The following is a 9,867-nucleotide window of genomic DNA, read 5'->3' on the forward strand; positions in this document are numbered from 1 at the left end:
AAACTACCATTTCATACATTTCAATTAAAAGGACCAGGATTTCACTTAAGTACTGGGTTCTTGCCGTATGCTGATTGGTCAGTCTCCTATAATCATGCATGTGTGTCAGTAATGTTAATGCAAAACAGCTGGATGAGTCTTTCAATCTAGGAACTAACCAAACAGAGCACAGAACCCTTTCAGCTTTAAAGTAGTTCGTAAAAGCTGAAGTAGCTCATAGTGTCCCTCCTGACATGGATTAGGTGGTCACCCTAGCGACCGGTAAAAGATACAAACGAGGAAAAGAAAGTGCGTCTGCACAGAACCGCCAAATTGAAGAGGATGAAGTAAGTAACCACAATTTGTCACTGATAGATACACAGGTAAAACTAAAAACCTATATTAAAGTTTTTATTGTACATCACAATACCTTGAGAATATCTGTGAGATTATGAAGATGCAAGCTGGTGAGGCATTGTACACAAACACACGCACAAACATGTGTATATATATATCAATGTGTATGTTGTTATTAAAGATATGTTTCTCCTGATTCATTTAAGGCAGCGGTTGAAAAACTAAATTCCATCCTGGCTGATATTTGCCTTGACATGTGGACTCGCCCAATTCATGAGGACATTGTAAGAACACTTTCACGTAATTCCATTGGTTGTTCATAATTAAAAAGATGAAACTGATTTAATGCTTACCTTTCAGCTCCGTCGTCATACGAAAGGCTATCCTCACCTGTTAGCTACGATGAAACAGGTGAAGCTAAACCTGCATGATATCTGTTATTACATGAAGATGACAGAAAAGTAAGTTAAGACATTGAAAAACTTAATGTGCTACTGCCACTACTATTACTTTATGTCATGGTTGCTGTCGCCGGTTATTGATATTTGTCTGCTGTCTGTTTAAATTTCAGGCCTGAGGATGCATTGGTGCCGACTGCTCCAGTCCATCCAAGTTAGATTTAATGAAGATGCTGTTAAGTTTAATAAAAGGTTGTTAAGTTTAATAAGTGTCTGACTTCTTTATTTTGCATATTGGTCACTAGACAAGTCATAGTGTCTTACCAGTTTGTAATAGTCAAATGAACCCATAAAAGGTACGTCGCAATTCCGAAGTTGCTAAGTTAGCTCTTTCACTGTCGCCGCCTAGTGGTTCGGACGCATACGTCCGAATTTTCAATAACAAAAAAAAATGACGTTCAATAAAAGAAACAAATGTATCAAATCAACCAAAAACGGCTTGTTACACTACAAAAAACCTTTCAGATAATATCTGTAGAAAGATGCGCAATTTTTGTGCCATGGTTTTTTTGTAACAAGTAAAAATAAAATGACCATGGTAGCCATCTTTAAACGGGTCGAGTGTCAGGAAGTAAAATATGAGTGTTAATAAAATGAAAACTAAGCACTTCAAACTATTTCTTTCACGGCCAATAATTCATAAACCGTCACAGTATTAAGACAAAACACGCATTTTTCCATAAATATGACTGTAATGCTCTCAAATAGCTTGCTCACTCATCGCGGAAAAATGTCAGTCGGCATTCTGTACATTCGTGCGATGTTTTTTATCTTCAGAGTTTTAGAAGAAAACCAGTGAATAAAATGACAAAGTTACCCTCGTTTGAAAGCTTGATCTCTTATGTACATAAATCAATCACTGTAATCCTTCATTGTCAAGTATTTTTTCAGATATATGCTCTGCTTCCCTGCTAGCACATTATTTTTTAAGCACTGAACCTTTGCCCATGGTTATGTTTCACCATAATAAACTTTTTACATGAACATCAAATTACAGTGTCATTTGCTTCATCCAATAGAGGTGTGTCTAAGGTTTGCAAAATGGTATGGGATGTGCTGATTGGGCATTGTTTTTCGCGCTGGGGACATGAATGCGCAAATTATTCTCTGCAGGTGCAGTATTTGTGGGAGTGTCTCGAGTACGCATTGCGCACGTAGTCTCCATGAGTTTACCCAGTTATTTTCGGACAACAACTTTTTTGACTGAAGAAAAATGGCTCGGATGACTTTCACTGTTGAGAAAGCACAGAAGATGATTTTGAAGAGTGGTTCGGGGGAAGAAAGTGTCGCTTTTATCCATTGATTCGATGGAGGAGGACGCTTTTTTGCGCGGAGAGGATGCACATCCTCGACATAAGTACATTTATTTAGTTTACATTTTACTCTTTTATTCTATAGATTTTTATAATTCCGTGATTCAGCAAATTACAATTAACATTTGCTTTGGTAACACTTGTATTGTGGTACATTGGGAAAAGTTCCGCATCGCCTTTGTCAAGCTTTGAAGTGTGCAAAGTAATGCAGCGCTTTTGGCTTTCACTTGGGCAAAGTTACGCGGGGCTTTGTTTGGGCAAAGTTATGCGGGGCACTTGTCAGCCTTGTTTGAGCAAAGTTATGTACAGTACTTGTCGGCTTTGTTTGGGCAACATTATGTACAGTATTTGTCGGCTTTGTTTGGGCAAAGTTATGCGGGGCACTTGTCGGTTTTATTTGGGCGAAGTTATGCGGGGCACTTGTCGGGCTTTGTTTGGGCACAGTTATGCGGGGCACTTGTCGGGCTTTGTTTGGGCACAGTTATGCGGGGCACTTGTCGGGCTTTGTTTGGGCACAGTTATGCGGGGCACTTGGGCTTTGTTTGGGCACAGTTATGCAGGGTTAGGGTTAGAAACAAAATGTTTCTTATGACCCATAAGTGGTAATGCATTTAGAAAGAAAGACGCTATCCCAAAACACTGCTAGTTACACTGTGGCCATTTTGGATAGGTTTGGCACAAGTCGTGTGAATAAAATATAGATTTTCCTACAAATGTGTGGTGATGTTGTGTGACAAAATGTTACTTATGACCTATAAGTGGTAATGCATTTAGAAAGAAAGTTGCTACCCCAAAAAACACTGCTAGTTACACTGTGGCCAGTTTGGATAGGTTTTGGATAAGTTTGGCACAAGTCGTGTGAATAAAATATAGATTTTCCTACAAATGTGTGGTGATGATGTGTGACAAATTGTTACTTATGACTAGGGGTGCACCGATCGATCGGCGCACCGATCGATCGGCCTCGATCACGTTAATTTGAGGGGATCAGAAATCGACCATATTCCCATGAGATCCACCGATCTTAGTTATATGCTTTTAACTCTTTGGGGTCGAGTATGTCGTCGACGACATCGCGTACTTTTCGCGTACTTTTCGCGTCTATTTCAGTTTATAAATATCTCGCTGAAATCTTAATGTATAATCATGAAAAAAACGCTGGCTAAATCCGTAATCTGTCTTCTTTTCAAAACGTCCATTGTCGGAAGTATTAAAGTTTTTTTAATTAGGTTAAATCGGCAAAAAAGTAAACCATGTCATCTTACTTTGTTTTACCTGCATCGGGGGCGTGTAGTACCGCTCTCACCCGAAGATCGCTATTCACATTCTAAATAGCCGCATTAGCGCGTATTCAAATCGCATTCGCATGGTAATTTGATTAACAGCGCAACGGTGAAACGCGATCCAGATACATCCCCTTCAGCGCCATAAAAGGGGGTTGGGGACGTGGCCAGGTGACAATGGCTCATTCATACACATGAAAGTTGCTACATATTCAATGAAAGGAGCCAGAAATAGTTACATGAGTTAGGTTTTTCTTATTTATTTATCCAAATTAATGTTGCATCTACACCATTTAGTCATCTTCATGTAGCCAAGACTTTGGTGATCAGATATCTGGGATCAAAACAAACTGCCAGCATTGCTTACTATGTACTTTTATAATGTTTCTGCAAGTGTTCCAAACTGCATTTTGCAATGTCTATACTTTGATGTCAAATTTCAAACTTAACAAAAATCTGACATATTTACAATATATATTAAAATAAAGATGAGTGTAATGGCAAAACAAATATATAAGAAATAATTTATTTGCCATGAATTAAGTGTGATGAAATGTGTGATCATGCCCCAGTCAGTGAAAGTGTGTTTCCTACCCCTAGGCCCCAGAGGGTTAAATCAGCCTTTTCTCCCATTCCCGAGAGAGGTGCAGTGCAGGCTGCCTCCCTCCCTATTTTTTGGACAAGTGTGTCATAACAGCTATATATATATTTTTTTTTTTACAAAATTAGAGAAATTAAAGTCTGGAAGAAAAAATATGATTTTGTAGTTCAAACAGCAATGCTCATTTATATGTTCGTTTATATTTGAGGACACTACCTCATGTTTTGTGAGTATTCATATCAATTTACTCAATAAAAATGGAAACATTGAAGTAACTGTCTTTTAGTTATGAAAGAAACAAGATCGGCAAAAAGAAATCGAGATCGGCAGGTAAGGTTGCCTAAGGATCGGTGATCGTTGATCGGCCAGAAAACTGCAATCGGTGCACCCCTACTTATGACCTATAAGTGGTAATGCATTTAGAAAGAAAGACGCTATCCCAAAACACTGCTAGTTACACTGTGGCCATTTTGGATAGGTTTGGCACAAGTCGTGTGAATAAAATATAGATTTTCCTACAAATGTGTGGTGATGATGTGTGACAAATTGTTACTTATGACCTATAAGTGTTAATGCATTTAGAAAGAAAGTTGCTACCCCAAAAAACACTGCTAGTTACACTATTGCCATTTTGGATAAGTTTCGGATTAGTTTAGGTTAGGTTTTGGATAGGAAAGGCTCCCAGTTGCACCATTTGCTCTTTCCTCCATAAAACCTGTTGGGCTGCATCAAATGATATGAAATTGGGCACACATGTAGAAAACAAGTTTGGGAACCAGGTTTTTAAAATTGGACCTATTCCATCATGTAGTTTTTGAAATATTTACAAAAATCCAAGACACAAAGACAGGTTTTTGTATTTTTCCAGCTGTTTTTGTTATATTCGCATGTCCATAAATTATACACAGGTTATTAATTTTGTTATTGAACTTCCTACAATCAATTGTAAAGGGGTCAACTTTGCTTTTAGGTATCAGGCATGTGTCTGTGACTTTTATATCTGAAGTTATAAGGTAATTATTCCAAAGAGGGAAGAAATGCCCCCCCCATGCAAGGGGCCCCTGGTTCACTCCATAGGGTTAAGATGTTCCAGCTGACTTATTATGTGCAGTTCAGTTGCTGTTGACACAGTAAGTGATAACTTTATATATAGAAGCTCATGGTGCTATCACAATAGTAAGCATAGCAAGCATGGCATTTACTCCTGAAATGTGAAAAGTTGTTTGTAGGCTCTATGTTTTTTAGGTGGTGCTCTGTTCAAAAAAGGGCTCAAAGCATACCCCAAAGCAAACCATACTGCATATGGTTCATGAAGCGTCGTTTTGGCCATCACTACTTACGAGTAACTGTAGGCCTTCTTGATAAGCTGACCATTGAAGAGGCTTGTGGAGTTGGTGGAGATGGGGGGACTGGGGGGGATTGTGGAATGGGTACAGCACGCCTCCGAGGTTTGATAATGTTTTCTTCTTCAGAAGACTGGCACTCTGAGTACCGTGAGTTTGGTCTGGTGGAAATGAAAATCAACTTGTTACAAAATAAGATTTGTTAGGGTGTTACGGAATACTTAGATGCTGCTTATGAATGCATTATGAATGTGCACTGAATGTTCTATGAATGGATTATAAAGGCATTATGAAGATTCAGTTAATGTAAAGCGTTCCCAAATAATCAATGCAAAAACAGAGACTCACTGCCTTATTCAATTAGACTTCCCTAGTATTCTGTCACTGTCAGAATTGAGACAAGAAGTTGTCTCTGCCTTTTTAGCCTTCTTTCTGGTCTTCATATAATCTACTATAGAAGACAAAAATTGCAGGTTTCAGGGATGTTTTGATTGGCACAACCGTGATGAACTTCTGTTGTCATGTTTTTACAAATGACAATTCTTTAGGCACTCTTAGACCAGGGGTCACCAACATGACCCCTGTCTTAGACATTCTAAGGTGGAGCAGTATGAAACTTGTTCTAGACTAAATTTTAAAAGATATGTAATTTTGTTAAACTTTTAGCTAATGGTCACAATAGATCATAAAACACATCTGTCATTCATGAACTACTGTGATTAGCTGTTTGTGGACCTCTTGACTGTGTACACTAACAATTGCTCTGTGATTTGGAACAAATACCACTCACAATGTATGATCAGGGGCCTCTGTTGTGAGTTGAGACTTCTAAGCACTTATGTCTATGGCTGAGGGTGTCTGCTAAATGCAATAAATGTAAATGCAAATGTTAAACACAGGGACCCTCTTTTGTGCAAGCTCTGCCCTCTATCGAACTACAGATTAATCCTCGGTACCCTGACGCAACTTCATGTACCTATTGCCCAATCAGCCTATAAGTTATGGTAGGGGTACAAACTGGGCTTGGAAGAAATAGCACTGGCACTATTTCCAAAGGGTACTGCTGCAGTGAGTGCACCTCAAATATAACAACAACATTATCAAAATTACTTACATGTTTTGAAGAGTGAGCGTACTTTATATATTTCCCAGTCAGCTCCTGGTTTTTCATGCTGCATCTGAGCTCGCTTTATATAATTGGGGAATTTATATGGAGGCCAATAGCAAGTGTCCTCTCCAGCCATCCACATACTGCTTACAACTTCCACCTCTCCCCGTCCCAAGAAATCCACGACATGGAAAAATGGTGAGTTCATCTTATGTAATGAAGAAAAGACATTATTAATGATTATTTTATATTGTACATTTAAAAAGATGAACATTTAAAAGTAGAATAACTTCTGATCATCCACTGTAATATCTCTAAAAAGGAAATGCAATAACTTTAACAATGACAATGAAAACAGTTTAAAAAACCAACACATTTTTAAAACAAAGTAATTTAAACAAAATTCAAATGTTTATTGCATACTTATATATAATCTGTATACATTGTAGTAATTTGTTTCTCAGTCTGTTCAATAATTTCAAGTTATTTTCAAATAATTAGTCCAACATGCAATACAACTGAAAACAATAACATGGCATTTGGTTGTGATTTAAAAAAAGATCACACACACAACCAACAAAAGCATAAACTGTAGTGCTCACTAACAAAGATGCTGACACTTATGACAGCTTAAAACAAAAAAGGCTAAATAATAATGTAGTGAGCCGAAGGAAGAACTGATAAAAATCTGTTCAGCTGCTTCACTTGGTGCCTAACCTACTAGGGTTTACTTATAACCTCTATCATAACAAACCACTATAAATAGCTACTGTTGAACATAAAAAAGTAAAATGCTTAAAATGATTGTATTGAAACTCCCTGAACAAGGGATTAAAACAGGCAGGTACACAAACACATACAATACTTAAATACAGGATTCTAATACAAATGCAGCAATGGGGTTGCTGGCCATTGAAATCCAGGCGGGAGCAGAACATATTTTTTCTCAACATCTGAAAGCTTGTACACTTTGACCTCTGTGTCAAGCTCACAAACAGTGTGGATGCCAATGTCTTGTGAATTAATTGGTTCTGTGTACAGTGGGGCCAGATCTAAAAACCATCTCAAAAGAATGAAAGTTTCATCTGTGGTGGTATCATACAAGATGTTTTCAAGCAAACCAAGTTGTCCACCAATCATCACACAGTTGTCTCCCCTCTTACATTTTATGACAGCATTTTGAACTGTGGCCCTCTTGTATTGCGTGGCTGAAGCAAGATGTGGCACTGTTGGTCCATTTGAGTGCTTTCCACCAAGTTTATCTGGGTGGTAAGTTGATTTCTTCTGTTCAGTATACTGCCTCTCTACAACATTTGTTATTTGCTGGAGAATGTGTTGTGACTTTCTGACCTTTCTTTTAAGGTGGCCCAAGAAGTTTTCAAAAGGAAATGCGGACACATGGTCTAATGGTCAAAACCTTCTGACATCATCTGCCAGATGACACAAACAGTGAACATTGTACACCATCTCCTCAACCCCATACAACATCCTGAATTGTCTAAGGAAGTACTTCAATAGATTATCTGCGTAATCACAGTAATGGGCGCACAGGGTAGGAGAAAGCATCAAATGTATGCTTATAGACAATGTAAGGAAGTTAATATAAAGTGGAGTTGGGAGGACTTCTTTCAGTGCCACTGGACCAGTGTACAGAAGAAACTGCCTTAACTCGGTAGCTTTCCAGCGGTCTACTTCTGATAATGATCTTGGCCTTCGTGCAAACTCACAAGGTATGTACTGTGACATCCCCAAAAGTTTTTCTGAGATTGCATTGATCTTATTGGAGCCCATTCTGTATTTCAGGTGCCCTTTGATCCAAAATTTGAGCATCTTCCTTGTGACACCAAGGCAAACAACATGCATATAGTCCAGCACAAATTGTGAGACCATACCCAAATTTAATCTATTTAGTACTGAGTGACCTCTGTGATGATTTTCATCAAGCAGTTCTGCAAATGATTTATCTGTTCTCCGACTAGCATGTGTTTCTGGAAAAAGCATTTTACGCCCCACATAAGAGCCCTCCTGAATGCAATGATCACATCCACTATAGCCTCCATGCCTTTTTGTTATTTTTATGAATGCCCGTGCTGGAGCATCACAAATGAAGCAATCAAGGGACAACTGAAACATCCTGTCAGCTACAGTGAATCCTTGTTCCAGAGTGAAAACCTCCTCAACAAAGTCATGCAGATATTGATTGGGATCACGTGGTTTGCTGTTTCCACAAAAAACACCTATAACAAATGGGTACCTTTCAAAGGGGAATTTACCCAAAATTGGCCAAAGTTGCTTTGGAGAACTTTTGAATAATGGCAGCCCATCTATGTTCACCTGCATCATGACTTTGTCAGTTTGTGATAGCAGTCCCTCTTTGTTTTTGAGCAAATGTTCCAATATGCCGAAATGGACATATTCCCCACAATCAATTGTTTTCACCTCATGTGAATGTGATGTTTTGATTAAAGTTCTTGAACATTTTGGAAGTGTGGGAATGTGTTTGTTTAAAATTTTAAGAAGGCTATCAGCTGCATTTTGTGTCACTCCCGACTCAACCACCCACTGACGCAGCTCATTGGGCAAATCATCAAAATTACAATTGTCATGATTGTCACTGAAACAATCTTCCCCACTAAATCTGAATCTGTCATCATGATTTTTAAAGTCATTGCTGTTGATGTTGTTGTCTTCAGTTACTGAGACGGTATCAGAAGTCATGTCTATATCACTTGTTTCTTCATAATTTGCTCCAAAGGATTCACTGGGATGAGCAAAGTCGGGCTCAAGGTCGTTTTTTTGTGTAGTTTGGAGCTCATAAACAATATTCTGGACATGCCTCCATTTGGTGACTGAACTCACACCACACCACACTACAGGAATTGAGGCAAAAAAGTAGAAAACATACAGCAAATTTCTGCAGAACTTCAAAAGCACAAAGAGACAGGACAAAAATATGTTGGATGGTTGCTGCAAATACTGAGGTGATTTTAGAATAGGTTTCAAATAGCTAAACTAACACTTTGACAGACAAAATATAAAAGGATATTATAAAAGGACATTCACAAAGAATATTTTTAATTATGGACAGAGTAATACTGAGTAATACTTACTCTTCAGTCAGTGGAGACAATCTGAAAAGAAAAAAAAAATAAACATATATATATATATATATATACAGTAAAACCGGTCTAAGTCGACACTCGCGGGACCAGCTTAAAAATTGACGACTTAGAGAATTGACGAGATACACCTAAGTCGATACTTCGGCGACTTATGTCTATTTCGCCGTTTTGCCGACTAGTAAATATAAATATATAGTGCGATAGGTGGGGATTCCCCGTTTCCACATTGCCGTGGTGACAAGCAGGCAGCGGGAATGCAGCGATTGGGGTGTCGACTTAATCCATTCATTTGTGTTGTTCGGG

The 9,867-nt window shown here is 38.3% G+C and overlaps 1 long non-coding RNA gene across 1 annotated transcript; it reads left to right on the plus strand.

Moving 5' to 3' along the window:
* Positions 1–324: 324 nt before the first annotated feature.
* On the plus strand, positions 325–964 carry LOC111843350 (uncharacterized). The gene is made up of 3 exons (XR_002838140.2): positions 325–620; positions 697–797; positions 908–964. It is a non-coding gene; the product is annotated as an uncharacterized lncRNA (long non-coding RNA).
* The last annotated feature ends 8,903 nt before the right edge of the window (positions 965–9,867 follow it).

This window comes from Paramormyrops kingsleyae, chromosome 6 (genome assembly GCF_048594095.1).
Source record: "Paramormyrops kingsleyae isolate MSU_618 chromosome 6, PKINGS_0.4, whole genome shotgun sequence".
NCBI classification, from domain to species: Eukaryota; Metazoa; Chordata; class Actinopteri; order Osteoglossiformes; family Mormyridae; genus Paramormyrops; species Paramormyrops kingsleyae.